This window comes from Dermochelys coriacea, chromosome 12, assembly GCF_009764565.3.
Source record: "Dermochelys coriacea isolate rDerCor1 chromosome 12, rDerCor1.pri.v4, whole genome shotgun sequence".
Classification (NCBI taxonomy): domain Eukaryota; kingdom Metazoa; phylum Chordata; order Testudines; family Dermochelyidae; genus Dermochelys; species Dermochelys coriacea.
Window position 1 is genome coordinate 8,227,902 of NC_050079.1, and position 13,829 is coordinate 8,241,730.

Below are 13,829 nucleotides of genomic sequence, written 5' to 3' on the forward strand. Positions count from 1 at the left end.
CAATTCAGCAGTCTCTCTCGTTGGAGTCTGTTTTTGAAGCTTTTTTGTTGAAGTATAGCCACTCTTAGGTCTGTGATCGAGTGACCAGAGAGATTGAAGTGTTCTCCAACTGGTTTTTGAATGTTATAATTCTTGACGTCTGATTTGTGTCCATTCATTCTTTTACGTAGAGACTGTCCAGTTTGGCCAATGTACATGGCAGAGGGGCATTGCTGGCACATGATGGCATATATCACATTGGTAGATGCGCAGGTGAACGAGCCTCTGATAGTGTGGCTGATGTGATTAGGCCCTATGATGGTATCCCCTGAATAGATATGTGGACAGAGTTGGCAACGGGCTTTGTTGCAAGGATAGGTTCCTGGGTTAGTGGTTCTGTTGTGTGGTGTGTGGTTGCTGGTGAGTATTTGCTTCAGATTGGGGGGCTGTCTGTAAGCAAGGACTGGTCTGTCTCCCAAGATCTGAGAGAGCGATGGCTCGTCCTTCAGGATAGGTTGTAGATCCTTGATGATGCGTTGGAGAGGTTTTAGTTGGGGGCTGAAGGTGATGGCTAGTGGCGTTCTGTTGTTTTCTTTGTTGGGCCTGTCCTGTAGTAGGTGACTTCTGGGTACTCTTCTGGCTCTGTCAATCTGTTTCTTCACTTCAGCAGGTGGGTATTGTAGTTGTAGGAATGCTTGATAGAGATCTTGTAGGTGTTAGTCTCTGTCTGAGGGGTTGGAGCAAATGCGGTTATATCGTAGAGCTTGGCTGTAGATAATGGATCGAGTGGTATGATCTGGATGAAAGCTAGAGGCATGTAGGTAGGAATAGCGGTCAGTAGGTTTCCGATATAGGGTGGTGTTTATGTGACCATCGCTTATTAGCACCGTAGTGTCCAGGAAGTGGATCTCTTGTGTGGACTGGTCCAGGCTGAGGTTGATGGTGGGATGGAAATTGTTGAAATCATGGTGGAATTCCTCAAGAGCTTTTCCATGGGTCCAGATGATGAAGATGTAGCGCAAGTAGAGTAGGGGCATTAGGGGACGAGAGCTGAGGAAGCGTTGTTCTAAGTCAGCCATAAAAATGTTGGCATACTGTGGGGCCATGCGGGTACCCATCGCAGTGCCGCTGATTTGAATGTATACAGTGTCACCAAATGTGAAATAGTTATGGGTCAGGACAAAGTCACAAAGTTCTGCCACCAGGTTAGCCATGACAGTATCAGGGATACTGTTCCTGACGGCTTGTAGCCCATCTTTGTGTGGAATGTTGGTGTAGAGGGCTTCTACATCCATAGTGGCTAGGATGGTGTTTTTAGGAAGATCACCAATGGACTGTAGTTTCCTCAGGAAATCGGTGGTGTCTCGAAGATAGCTGGGAGTGCTGGTAACGAAGGGCCTGAGGAGGGAGTCTACATAGCCAGACAATCCTGCGGTCAGGGTGCCAATGGGGCGTCCAGGATTTCCAGGTTTATGGATCTTGGGTAGCAGATAGAATACCCCAGGTCGGGGCTCCAGGGGTGTGTCTGTGCGGATTTGTTCTTGTGCTTTTTCAGGGAGTTTCTTGAGCAAATGCTGTAGTTTCTTTTGGTAACTCTCAGTGGGATCAGAGGGTAATGGCTTGTAGAAAGTGGTGTTGGAGAGCTGCCTAGTAGCCTCTTGTTCATACTCCGACCTATTCATGATGACGACAGCACCTCCTTTGTCAGCCTTTTTGATTATGATGTCAGAGTTGTTTCTGAGGCTGTGGATGGCACTGTGTCTGCATGGCTGAGGTTATGGGGTAAGCGATGCTGCTTTTCCACAATTTCAGCTCGTGCAAGTCGGCGGAAGCAGTCTATGTAGAAATCCAGGCTGCTGTTTCGACCTTCAGGAGGAGTCCACCCAGAATCCTACTACAGGACAGGCCCAACAAAGAAAACAACAGAACGCCACTAGCCATCACCTTCAGCCCCCACTAAAACCTCTCCAACGCATCATCAAGGATCTACAACCTATCCTGAAGGACGAGCCATCGCTCTCTCAGATCTTGGGAGACAGACCAGTCCTTGCTTACAGACAGCCCCCCAATCTGAAGCAAATACTCACCAGCAACCACACACCACACAACAGAACCACTAACCCAGGAACCTATCCTTGCAACAAAGCCCGTTGCCAACTCTGTCCACATATCTATTCAGGGGATACCATCATAGGGCCTAATCACATCAGCCACACTATCAGAGGCTCGTTCACCTGCGCATCTACCAATGTGATATATGCCATCATGTGCCAGCAATGCCCCTCTGCCATGTACATTGGCCAAACTGGACAGTCTCTACGTAAAAGAATGAATGGACACAAATCAGACGTCAAGAATTATAACATTCAAAAACCAGTTGGAGAACACTTCAATCTCTCTGGTCACTCGATCACAGACCTAAGAGTGGCTATACTTCAACAAAAAAGCTTCAAAAACAGACTCCAACGAGAGACTGCTGAATTGGAATTAATTTGCAAACTGGATACAATTAACTTAGGCTTGAATAGAGACTGGGAATGGATGAGTCATTACACAAAGTAAAACTATTTCCCCATGGTATTTCTCCCTCCCACCCCACCCCCCACTGTTCCTCTAATATTCTTGTTAACTGCTGGAATTAGCCTACCTGCTTGTCACCATGAAAGGTTTTCCTCCTTTTCCCCCCCTGCTGTTGGTGATGGCTTATCTTAAGTGATCACTCTCCTTACAGTGTGTATGATAAACCCATTGTTTCATGTTCTCTGTGTGTGTGTATATAAATCTCTCCTCTGTTTTTTCCACCAAATGCATCCGATGAAGTGAGCTGTAGCTCACGAAAGCTTATGCTCTAATAAATTTGTTAGTCTCTAAGGTGCCACAAGTACTCCTTTTCTTTTTGCGAATACAGACTAACACGGCTGCTACTCTGAAACCTGTATCCTTAGTGTGATGGTTATTTTATTTCCCTCATCGGGCCCATGGCACTAGAGGACCTGGGGGGCACGCACCGATCCGGGCCAACTCTAGGGCTCACACAGGCGCTGGGAATAGGGGTGCTGGGGGGCTGCCACACCCCCTGTCTTGAAGTGGTTTCAATCAGATGCAGGATTTACAATGCATTCAGTGGCTCTCAGCCCCCCTGATTTCGTGCTGGCCGAAGCTGTGTCTGCGCTAGGAAATGGGTCCGTTTGTGACCGCCTCACCTGGCCTGCCTGCGGGCTGTAACACAGCCCAGCATCTCCACAGGACTATGTTCTGGGGGCCTGTCACCCTGGCCTGAACCCTGCACCTTGCATGCTGGGGGTGCCAGGAGGAGAACAGAGTGGCCACACAAATTCTGCTTTGGCTCTTGGCAGCACCTTTATGGCCCTTGTATGCCACACGGTGGTAGCAATAGGAAAGTGTTAGTGGCAGCAGGGATCAGGGGTTTTCACTGTCATGTCATCTCACGCTCCAACAGGGTTACATGGCAGGGTGGTGAAAACACCAGTTTTGCACTACAACTTCCAGTGTTGCCTCACTGGTGGTGAATTATGGCTACCAGGCTTGCTAGTGTGCAATCAAGTGCCCTCCCCCTTCACTGTGGCACTATGAGCAAAAGGGTGCAAAACAACAGATGTCTCTGGCCACCGACCCAATTGGTTGAAACCCATCAGCCATTAAGTCAGAAGCAAATCCACAAATTTTCTGTTACCCCAGTTCTCAGAACTTGCAAAAATAACTATACAAGGTTATGAGCAAACCAGTAAATCTCTTACATGCCAGCAGCTGGGGTACTCTGAAAGCTATGTTTACTCTGTTTGCATCATGCAGGACTTTCTCTGCATTCAGAAACGTTGAGCAGTGATCGGCACTCATTTCCTCACAATCTGTCATTCCAAGACTGTCTCCACATCCACAGATATACAATTTTCCTGCAGGGAAATGAATCACACATTTTAGCCAGGAACAGAGTGTAAGAGTGGGCATAGGGCAGGGAGGGGAGGACTGGAAGTAGAGTCTGGGTCACATTCAGCCTGTTTGTAAATGAGCTTTTATTCCACTGAGATCAATAAAGACTGGACTGTGATATCTTTACTCACATTGAGTAGTGCCCTACTCCTCAAACACTTACAGAGTACGATGCTATTTGACTCTTTGAGAGCACTTGTGAAACACTTGTTATGGACCCCTACCCAGAAAAACACTGAAGCATGTTTAACTTTGAGAAGAAGAGTAATCCTATTGATTTTAAGAGTTTATAATTCATATTACACTAGTATCAAGAACTCCCAGCTGAGATCAGGACCCTGTTGGGCTAGGCACTGTACATCCACATATAAGAGACAGTTCCTGTCTGTTAGAGACAAGACAGAGAAAGGATGGGAGGGAAAACAGGCACGGGGTGAAGTGACTTATCCAAGGACATACAGCAGGTTAGTGGCAGAGCTAGGAATAGCACCTGCTTCTCCTGACTTTCAGTCCAGTGCTCCCATCACCAAGGCCATACCTACAATGTACATGTTCGGCATGCACCTCAGTGCTTTGCTGGACCGGTTCACTTGTCTCACGTGGCCTCGTTTGGAAGTTGTAATTAATATTCCCCACAATTCCTTTTTACAAATACTTGTGCTGAGCAAAAGGAGAACTTGTACTGGAAATATGATTCACCCTATGTCATGCATCCAAAGGATCTGTACTATGCCCCAGCTTTTAAATAATCCTTTAGAGGAACCCCTTCTGGGTGCCAGCCCCCTAAGGGGCCTCACTCTTCCTTAAGGGTAGGCGGTGTGTTCTCAATGCCTCCGAGACCGAGCCTCTGGGGTCCCGCACTCCTGTTTCACACCATGAGCTCTGCCCAGTGAGCCCAACTGAGAGAGACTCCTGGACAGAGACTTTGACTCTCTTCAGGGACCAATGCACCTCAGCAAGTATTGGTAGAGCCCTGCATGGATATAAAATTGGTATCCCCATCCCATCCGCAAACATGGTCCGTGGATATAGAGCATATAGCCACAGGTCTGTAGGGCTCTAAGTATTGGCAGTGACACCTGGCAGCTTTTTCAAAACAGAGCAAGGTTTATTAGGCAACTGGAACATAGTCCATGCTCGCCAAGCCAGCATAATCAGCCAGCCAAAATGCTATGGAATCCATTTCTGGCCCTGCCTCTCTGTGTCAGTCCCAGGTGAGAGTCCATTGTCAAACTCCTGCAGACCCATGCTGAGCTCACGTTCTGCCTGCCGGAGATTCCTGCAGATAGGTGTCAGTTGCTCAGTCCTTGGGGCTTCCATTGTCTTTGTGGACCCTCCATTGATGTGGGTTGGTTGCAGCTAGCCCTTTAATAACCCATTCATTCAACCCCAGTGACCCAACAGCTCATCTCTTCTGCTATGCCCCAAGAGCAGATTTAACACTTCTGCAATGGGTAACAATGCAAAGTACAGAGGGAAACTGAGGCACCCATAGGAAGCATAAAAATATTACAGAAAGTTTCTATTTCATCACGGCTTGTCTACAAAGCTCTCTGCAGCTGAATGAGGAGCTTGCGTGTTACAGCAAGGTGAGTGTGACATCATTAAATAATCACATGGGTAATCATCCCAAAGGTGTTTAAAAGCCACATACAGTAGCTTTAAGCAAGGCCAGGTAGTAAGAGTGTCTACAGCAGTGCTCACTGAGTGCATATTTGCCAACGAACATCACTTTGTTCTGCTTGGACTGGAGAGAGGAAAAAAAAATCCAAGTGTTTGGTTAGTTACCCAAACAGTGATTGCGATTCACAACACCGAGGACATGAATAAAGACACACTGTACCAGGGATTAATTACATCATTCGCAAACAGTTTCAAGGAGATTAACAGGAAATCAGACCCTTTCTCCCAAAGTCAGAGTATTGAGCCACCTCATAATGGGAAGGACTAATGGAGAAAACTAGCTATGTGGGAATTGCCATCAGAAGTCCAAGGGGCTTAGCCTAAATGCCGGACATCAGACAAGAAGGAAATGGAGAGAAAGGGGGGAAAAGAATCTTAACTCCTGGATGTGGAAGCTCCATTTTTCCAGGAGCAAATCACCATAACTCCCAAATACGCTAGTGTAACACAATGGGTGTAGGTTCCACTAGTTAGGATAAACATGTATTAGGGATATCGACTGTTGGGCTTCAGGGCGTAAGGCAGACACTGCCTGCCTGGGGTTATTCAGAGTTCGTGTTTAATGGTTACAGTCAGACCCTGTGTGTACTGCGTGGTGCAAGGTGCCACGAACTACATCTGTATTCCTCACTCGTGATCCAGCAAGGGCACCGTCTCCTCAGCTTTCAGTGTCTCTCTCCCTTCTGATCAGGGTTTTTCCAGGCACAGTCCGCTGCCTATACTGTGAATGCCCGAGCAAGTCAGATGGCCTACCCAGGCTACTCTGCTTTGTCTCCAGAGGCGATACACAGTGTAATTGCCTATAGTTATAAGTTACCACACAGCTCTTTCTAAGCAAGCACATTTATTCTTAAGATGAAAGCATTACAGAGAAAAGACTTTAAAACAATAAAAGAACCTACATGCATGCCTGTAAGCTTACCAGAAATCACCCCCAACTTCAACTAGGGCTCTGGTAAGAGTCAGTGTTTCAAACCCCACCATGGGGGATTTTTATGGTTACAAGTTCATAACAGCTGTTAGCTCAGAACAAGAGCCCCCATGAATAGGTCAAGTCCTTCCAATCCGTCTCAGGAAGGACTGGGACCTCCCTTAGTCAGACGGTCCTGTTCATTTGCTGGACCAGAAAGAAGCCCCGAGTCAGTTTAAACTCAGGTTATTTGTCCAAAAGCCCTTTGTTTGTTGGTCTCTAGGGAATCCAGTGTGAACCAGTATATGTGAGCCTGTCCAGGTGGGGGTACCTCTGGGGAGGTGAGTTTGCCCAATCACTCCCCCCTGTTCTGAGCTCCTGGGGGGCTGTGGTCCCACTCCCCCAGGGTATTAAACACAGCCTCTGCCGCACAATGAAACATAAACTTAATGTAGTAAGATCTCCCAAAGACCTTACAGAAAATTGGCGTATCTGTCACACAATGATCCCAAATTCTGCACCCAGGACCTCTCCATACATAATACACATGGTTAATGTGCTACGAAACTCCATATACATTATAACTACCATTACTATTTGTCCCAGATATAGGGTTCCAGGTCACCTTTGGAGTGGAGATGATGTGCCTTGTGTGGGAAAATGATGGATTGATCCAAGTGTCACTGAATGCTGCCAGAAATTGTGTTAAACTGGGTGACATTGACGATTGATTTAATGACTGTAATGTCACAATAAGCCTGTTGATGTGCCCCTCCCCCATGGCTGTTACAGACATTGCAGTGTTTAAACCAAAGGCTGGGGGAAAGCCAACAGGTGCAGAGGAGCATGTGGTTTGGACAGAGCCATCCCTTAGACAATTTTCATAATAGATCCTCCCCATGTCCTAGTAAGGAGGAGAGGATGGAAGATGATAAAATACAGGTAGGATCTGGTGAGAAACAGTCAAATGAAAAAAGTTTCATTCAATTACTTCTTGAGCCAGGCTCCAGCCCGAGGAGAACATCTACACTGCTAGTTTTACCCCCATAGTATGAGCTCTGCACGCCTGAGTCAGTTGACTCGGGCTCTGAGATTTGCTGCTGCAGGGCTTGGGATTTTTTTTGTAGTATAGACATAATCTCACAAATCAGTCTGCCTGGGGTCAGCAAGCACTCAGGACCCGGGTCCTAGGACCCTGCTAAGGGGAGGGTGGGTCAGAACCCGAGTCCCGCAGTGACTTTGGCTGAACCAAGTAAAAGTGCTCCATTGCCAACTGCAAAAATCCACTTCTACCTTCTCTGAGTATATGCACCCGCCACCCCATTCACTCCCCAGTCTGTGTAACCATTCAATGCTCAAATATATACACCGCCATCCTGCACTCCTGCTCAAACCTCTATAGGTGTCACCCTGCTACTTCTTCCCTGTTTTTAAAGCCAGTAAACAAGCATCACTCTTCCCTCTCATTCATCCTCAGCGCAACTCTTTCATTGCCAGACTGCATCCACACTCTCCCCTGCCTTTCTTGTCCCAGGTATAACTCTTTTCAGATAGGTTTCAGAGTAGCAGCTGTGTTAGTCTGTATTCGCAAAAAGAAAAAGAATACTTGTGGCACCGTAGAGACTAACAAATTTATTTGAGCATAAGCTTTCGTGAGCTACAGCTCACTTCATCAGATGCATTTCCACTGAATGCATCCGATGAAGTGAGCTGCAGCTCACGAAAGCTTATGCTCAAATTTGTTAGTCTCTAAGGTGCCACAAGTACTCCTTTTCTCTTTTCAGATAATGATATTGACATCCATTGTCAAGTTCTTTCAGATCTACTGATGAAAAGCCAAGTGGTAATTGTTATTATTCGGTACCCAGAGTGCAAGCACCAGTTCCCTCTCCTTCCCATTCACTGAGCCTTAGGGACATGAGATAATCCCAATACAATCTTTAAAAATCTCTGTAACATTCCTAAACTAGTTTCCCAGGGGCATACATGGCATATGTAGATTACATGACAGTGGGGTGTGGTGGAAAAGTTTAATGGGCACTCTTTAGTGAGGGAAGGAATGAGTGAGGCATGTCCTCCCAAAAGAAATGCCCATAAAACCTATATAACACATCACACCATCATGTAGCCCCAATCACATCAATGCTCCGTGCTCAGCCCTTTTGAAAATCATTCCACTCCTGTAGGTGCCTGTTTATGGATCTAAGAGCCTAATTTTTAACGTTCTCCTTTTAAAAACCTTACGCACAGGTTTTCTAATCTGTGTAAAAGCAAGAATAAAATACAATCAACAATTGTTTTAAAGTGGCGATTAAGAATTATTAGCATGGTGACTGAGCAGTAAACATCATAGCTAAAGTCCTGATTCTGCACGGACTTAAGCATACACATAAATGTATGCACTGAGTACCCCTAATGTAGTCAGTGAACCTACTCACGGGTGTAAAGTTAAGTATGTGCATAGGATTGAAGTTTAAAGTTGCAAAATGCTTTCCATGATCATACCTACTTTGACCCCTCCTTAATTTTCTAAAAGAAAAGCATCTTTCAGAATAAAATTCCCATGCTTGGAATCTATCAAAAAATGATTATTTTTGTTGCTGGAAATGGGATGGAAAATCTTTAAATCCCTTCTACTCTTCATGAGATAAGAAATAATGTTATCCATTTTTGACCTGAGTGCTGAGCCAAAATTCAGGGTCTACTGGATTGTTTGAGTTAAGAGGAGAACCTGACGATGAAGTTAGGTATCTTTGATGCAAGCCTGCTTACTTCCAAAGAATGTATACAGTCCTGTTTCCTGGTACATAGCAGTAATGAAACAGCAGGGAACAGTCCCTTTGCTCACCATCCCAAGCCCCTTTCCTGCCAGCCCTTAGGCCAAAAGCTCTCTCTCTCTAGGCTTTTGCTTTGGGTCACATTCCCAGTGCTTCTTCTGGCTGTATCTTTGGTCTTCTGCTGTGCCTTTCTTCCAGTTTCTCTGGTGTTTCTCCTGCTTCACTGACATGCATAAAGACAGACAGTAAAACCTCAGAGTTGCAAACACCTCGGCAATAGAGGTTGTTTGTAACTCTGAACAAAAGGTTCTGGTGGTTCTTTCAAAAGTTTACAACTGAACATTGGCTTAATACAGCTTTGAAACTTTACTATGCAGAAGAAAAATGCTTCTTTCCCCTTTTCTTGAAGTAGTTTACATTTAAACACAGCACTGTACTGTCTGCTTTTTTTTCTTCTTCTTCTTTCTCTGCTGCTGCCTGATTGTGTATTTCCAGTTCCAAATGAGGTGTGTGGTTGACTGGTCAGTTCATAACTCTAAGGTTTCTTGGTATCACTTCAGTCCAATCAATCCTCTACCTCTGAGTTTATCAGCTCACTGCAGAACCCACCTTCAGCTGCTTGGTTCAGCTTTTACTGCAGCCCCACATGTGGCTTTGTTTTGGGTGGAGGCCAATATTCTTTCAGCTACCTGCTTCCATCCAGGAGCTTAATTGTTTCTTACATTTGTCCAAAAAGACAGGCAACTGTTACACCCACCAGTTTAAATGAGGTTTAATTTAAGATAAAACAATAAAAATTATTTTCTCATTTAAAAATCCACTAGCCACACTTTGTAGTTGGTGTTACATTAAAAATGGCTGGAGTTTGAAAATTGATATGGGCTTAGTCCTCAGTGAGGGTTTAGAAAGGAATATGGTCAGCAGCCCATTCTAGGTCCAAGATTTAGATGCTGTGTGGTGACGCTAGCTGATGTTAGTTAGCTTGGAAGCTAGAGAGAACTACAGTATCTGTTTGTGTCCAGGAACCTCAACAAAGAATCCCTTTTATAATCATCACTACTGAATCCTGCTTCTTCCTTACTGTGAGAAACACTCAAAGGAATATGCCTCTTAACTAGGCTGGACTATAGGAACCTGTTGGGTTGTTGGTTGGATACCAGCTAAGGGCGGGGCAACTGAGCTATCAGGTGCATCTAATGAGAACTTCCTGCAGCTGGAAGACATCCATGCAAATATCAAAACTCAAGATCCACTCAGGCTGGAACAACAAAGCTTGGATTGGCTGAGGATAAATAAGATGAATCAGAGAAAGGTTCTCCAGAGACTAAATGAGATGGAGTTTAGTGGAGGAGTGGCATATTGTACTGACTGAGTGCTTTTAGCATTGACCTACATAGAGGTGTTTATGGAGTCCTGCACATGAGACTGCTGACACATGGTACAGGATGACCATGGCATCACGTGATGATGGGGGAGATGAACACTAGGTTACAGTTCTGCAATTACAGAGTAAATGGCTCCTGGTCAGTTGCACAACTCCATCCCAATTTTGAGTCGGGTAGGTAGGGGTAAGGTCACATATATGGAATGTGCTAGAGTGCTCCTACTTCTATCAGTGGGTGGCTGTGCATCTGCCCATGAGAAGTGTTCACACAAGGCAGAACAGCACAAGAAGTAGAGAGTTGTGACTGGGGAGAGATAGGAGAAATACAACTTAAGAACAGCCATACTGGGTCAGACCAAAGGTCCATCTAGCCCAGTACCCCGTCTTCCAACAGTGGCCAATACCAGGTGCCCCAGAGGGAGTGAACAGAACAGGTAATTATCAAGTGATCCATCCCCTCCTTCTGGCAAACAGAGGCTAGGGACACCATCCCTGTCTATCCTGGCTAATAGCCATTGATAGACCTGTCCTCCATGAACTTATTTAGTTCTTTTTTGAACCCTGTTATAGTCTTGGCCTTCACAACATCCTCTGGCAGACTTCCACAGGTTGACCGTGCGTTGTATGAAGAAATACTTCCTTTTGTTCTTTGTAAACCTGCTGCTTATACAAGATCATTGGGACGCCATTATGGCTCCAATAGCTCAGCTCTACATCACTGCTTGTGATAGCTGACCGTGATGAGGGAGTATGATAGCAGGTACTCAGAATGGACAGAGGTATACACACTAGCCTCTTCCAGGTACATATTATACTCTGAGCATAATCCCACTTTATCACAATTATTGCTTTGCATAGGGCCTGATCCTTCAACTGCTTTCAGCTCGCCACTGACGCAAGCAGGAATTCAGGATGCCTAGCAGCCTCCAGATTGTCTCTGGGCTGGTGTGGCAAAGTCCTACTGGAACTAGTCTACAGGGAAAGCAAAGCAAGCAGCCGGGGGAGGGGGGGAAGAGATAATAGGGTGATTCTTATAGGTAAGATAACCAGAATGCTGATCAAGAACGCCTTTATCAGCATTTGCCCTATGCACAACTTTCATAGACTGCAATGGGAGTTTTACCCAAGTGGACCCTTAAAAAGCCTCAGGAGTTAGCATAGAGTTGCAGTGAGCACTTGTAATTAGGAGCTTGCCTTTGGCTATGGGGAAATTTTGTCAGAGGCAGGACTATAGGATGTGACCTTAACAGTGCTAGAAAAAACATTTAGAGAAGGAAAGTTACCCCACCTTGAATGGTAGGTTAATACCCAGCAGAAATCTGAAGAGTCTTGCTACTAGGGAGGGGAGCAGTTATTTGTTTTGAAAGAGCTGGGAAATACAGGCCATTGAGTTTTATGTACAAGCTATTTTGCATCTTGTATGCTGTTTTGCAGGGGACTTGTTGTGTGCAAGGTGGGGAGGAGTACAACAGGTGAGAGACATGTGCTGTCTAAGAATAAAGTGACCAGCAAGAGATTTTAAGGTACATATATACATGTAATTTTATTGCTTTAAGTAGCTTAAGCTCACATTGCAAATACGAACTGTATTTGGACAAATGAACAAAAAGCACAATAAGGTTATTTTCAGGTCACCAAATATACAGATCATTGTCAGGAAGGGAAGTTGTATGCATTATTTGCAGCAACTGCATTTGGTGGAAGGTTGTCCTTTGCAGATGCATCCTTGGGCACACTTGACGCATCCAGGTGGGCAACAGGAACAACAACCTGACAAGGAATAAAAAACAAAAAACAAAAAAACCCCAGTGTCAGAATTGGTCCACGCCAAACAGTGACCCTACCCTGGAGTGGTGTGGGTGTGTGGCAGGCTCAGACAGACCAAATAAGCCTCCACAGCCAAGGCTACATAAGAACCCCTATGGGAGTTTTGCATTGAGGGTAAATGATAACCTAACCATATTCTGACACTTGGAGACCCCAGTTCCATAGTTCTTATTCAAGCCAGACTCCCATTGATTTCAATGGGAATTTTATCTAAACAAGGATTACAGAGTTGAGCCCTTAACTGTTGCATTCACTGAGGGAAATCATGTGGCGCAATATGGGGAAATCACTGCTATTTCTGCCTTCTGTTCCTCTTGCCATGTATGCCTTAACCCCTTCTCTGTTCTTTTCTCACCATGTGCAGGTTAGTCTATTCACCCCCCCACCTTCCTATTCTGGATCCCCATTTTAAAACACCTCCACGGGTGTATTCTGGCTTTAGCATCTTCTCCCCAACTCTTCTATTTTGCAGGTGCCTTTCAGGTCTACACATACTTTAGTCTCTGCAAGGCAGCAGATATGGATTAATATTTTGAGTAGTTTATCAGCCCCCCCCCTTCTGCAGTTCATTGTGGAGGAAGGGAAGGAATTACTAGGACTTGCAGGGAGCATGGAAGGGGCCACAAAAGAGAGGCAGACATGGGTCTCATGTCAGTTGCCCTTGTGAAGCCACCTCTGTTCTGCAGCTGCTGAAGAGACCAGACTGTAGCAAGAGCTGAATGAATGAACTGGTAGTCTTACAGTGCTCTCTGGTCTGTAACAATTAAAGGAAGAAATTGTTTGATGTTAGTTTGGAAACGTTTCTTGAAAGGGGCCAAATTCATGCCTGGGGGGAAAAAAAGCCAGTGAAGTTATTCCAGGGACTCATTTGGCTTACTAAATCAATGGGTTCCGTTAAAAAAAAAAAGTTAGAACTGCACATTTTATATATACACATGGACTGTAAAGATTATAAAATGCTACCCACTAGATTGGCTACTGAAATCTGTTGAGCTACTCACTTTTTCTGCATGATGTGCATTTACAGTTTGTGCATTTGCAATTGTTACCACAGCTGCAGGTGCCACCTAAAATGAACAAACAAGGGACAAAAATAGCCCATGAAGACACATTGGGTAGAAGCCAGACAGTTGTCAAAAGTTATACTCCAGCCAGGACCCTAACCACGTTTATCAAATATCCACAAGTTCACACCTGCCAATCAGCCCCAGCAGCCGGGAGAAGTCGCACAGCACGTTGTACGGGCACGGTTTTCTCTACGGGAAGTTTAGCAACAGGTCTGCGGGAGGAAGCTATTCCCAATAAGCCCCTGATGGCA

General features: G+C 45.3%; 1 long non-coding RNA gene across 1 annotated transcript; it reads left to right on the forward strand.

Annotated features, from left to right (window-relative positions):
- Nucleotides 1-11,399: 11,399 nt before the first annotated feature.
- On the forward strand, nt 11,400-13,300 carry LOC122456294. The gene is made up of 3 exons (XR_006275129.1): nt 11,400-11,721; nt 12,119-12,207; nt 12,984-13,300. It is a non-coding gene; the product is annotated as an uncharacterized LOC122456294 (long non-coding RNA).
- Nucleotides 13,301-13,829: the final 529 nt, after the last annotated feature.